Here is a 2547-nt window from a genome sequence, read left to right on the forward strand (position 1 = left end):
GCGATGTGGCGGGCGCCTGTAGTCCCAGTTACTTGGGAGGCTGAGGCAGGAGAATGGCATAAACCCGGGAGGCGGAGCTTGCAGTGAGCTGAGATCCGGCCACTGCACTCCAGCCCGGGCTACAGAGCGAGACTCCATCTCAAAAAAAAAAAAAAAAAAAAGAAATGAGGGATTGGAGCCATCCAGTTGGGACTCCTGGAGTCTGAATGCCCCACCACAGACAGCAGTGATCAGAAAGAGACTCTTCTCTGGGGAGGGCTAGGCCCCATCCACTCCCCAGTCATCTCCCCACATTCCAGGGAGATGCAGTGAGCTCTTCTCTGCAACCAGCTGAGGCTCATGACTGCACTGCCAGGGAAGAGAGTAACATTGCTCCAGACCCATTTGCACCTGACTGCTCTAAAGGTTACCTTGGCTCTGGAAAACTTTGCTGAGTAAATTAATAACATAAGCAAGGGTGTAGGAAGAACTTTAACCTACCTCAGAGAATTCTATACTAAGAGGCCAAACTGTTTTTGAGAACCAAAGGACAATGTATACAACGAGCCTGCTTATTCCTACAGAATCCTAACTGGGGGCTGACGAGATTGATGGGGCTCCTGTCAAGTGCCAGGGCCTGTGTTCATCTCTTTATGGACTGTTTAATCCTTCCATTGGTATTATCCTCATTTTGCAGTCAAGAAAATAAACTAATAGGAAGGAATAAGTAACTTATCTAAAGTCATACAGCCAAAATTTTAACCCAGTGTCTACATTCAAAGTCCATGACATTTCATTTTTCTTTTTTTTTTTTTAAATTAAAAAGAGGCTGGGCCAGGCATGGTGGCTCATGCCTGCAATCCCAGCACTTTGGGAGGCCAAGGTGAGTGGATCACTTGAGGTCAGGAGTTCGAGACCAGCCTGGCCAACACGGTGAAACTCCGTCTCTAGTAAAAATACAAAAAATTAGCTGGGTGTGGTAGAGCGCACCTGTAATCCCAGCTACTCGGGAGGCTGAGGCAGGAGAATTGCTTGAACCTGGTAGGAGGAGGTTGCAGGGAGCCCAGATTGCGCCACCGCACTCCAGCCTGGGCGACAGAGGGAGACTCGGTCTCAGACAAACAAACAAAAAGAGACTGGGTCCAGGTCTCACTACGTTGCCCAGACTGTTCTTGAACTCTTGTTGTTGTTATTGAGACAGAGTTTCCTTTAGCTCTCGTTGCCCAGGCTGGAGTGCAGTGGTACGATCTTGGCTCACTGCAACCTCTGCCTCCCAGGTTCAAGCAATTCTCCTCCCTCAGCCTCCCGAGTAGCTGGGATTACAGGCATGCGCCACCACACCTGGCTAATTTTTGTATTTTTACTAGAGATGGGGTTTCACCATGTTGATTAGGCTGATCTCGAACTCCTGACCTCAAGTGATCTACCCACCTTGGCCTCCCAAAGTGCTGGGATTACAGGTGTGAGCCACCGCGCCCAGCCAAGAGAAAGGCCTTGAACTCTTAAATTCCTCACCTCAAGCAATCCTCACATCTCAGTCTCTCAAAGTGCTGGGATTATAGGAGTAAGCCACTACACCTGGCCAATATTTGTATTTCTTTTTTTTCTTTTTTTTTTTTTTTTTGAGATGGAGTCTCACTCAGTAGCCCAGGCTGGAGTGCAATGGCGTGATCTCTGCTCATTGCAGCCTCCACCTCCTGGGTTCAAATGATTCTCCCACCTCAGCCTCCCAAGTAGCTGGGGCTATAGGTGCACACCACCACGCCTGGCTAGAGATGGGGGTTTCATGACGTTGGCCAGGTTGGTCTTGAACTCCTGACCTCAGGTGATCTGCCCACCTCAGCCTTCCAAAGTGCTGGGATTACAGGCATGAACCACTATGCCCGGCCCAAAATTTGTATTTCTTAAAAAGGATTTTACAATGATAATTTTCCTCAAATTCAGAGCCCCCTTTCTACTTAGTATAACCGATGGGTTTTTCTAATGATAACATGAACTCTCCCACTCCCAGAAACACAGGCAGCAGGCCAAGCAGTGGCTCTCAGTGAGGGTGTGGGTGTGGGGTTGGGGGATGGGCAGCCCATGAACACCCCAAGCTACTTCCACACTCCAGTGGTCAGGAGAACACAGAATTGAAAGCAGGAACAGGAGTCGGTGGCCTGGAGCTCACATTTAACCAAATAGTTTTCAGAGAAATAGTTTTCAGAGCTGGCTCAGAAACACAGTGCTCCAAACTACAGCACTCTGCAAAGCCCAGCTGAGATCATGCGATCACCATCCTAGGACAAGCAAGCAGAACTCCTCGGCCTGGGGGCTGTTTGCCAACAGGAAGGGACAGTGGACATCTGGATGTTGTGAGTGCCTCAAGTCACTGACTCCCGCTCCTCATGACCAAGGGGATGATGAGCAGCTGTTTAATAAGCCCCCAGTGGCAAACCCGGTGGCCGGGGGCCCAGGAAGGACCCTAACTTGGGAGTGTAGCCCCTTAGGCATCTCAGAGCCAGGGACAGGAAAGAAAATCAGGTTGCGTTGCCAGTGTGACTGAAGCAAATTACCTTCCCTGGGCTG

Source organism: Rhinopithecus roxellana, chromosome 8 (genome assembly GCF_007565055.1).
Source record: "Rhinopithecus roxellana isolate Shanxi Qingling chromosome 8, ASM756505v1, whole genome shotgun sequence".
Classification (NCBI taxonomy): domain Eukaryota; kingdom Metazoa; phylum Chordata; class Mammalia; order Primates; family Cercopithecidae; genus Rhinopithecus; species Rhinopithecus roxellana.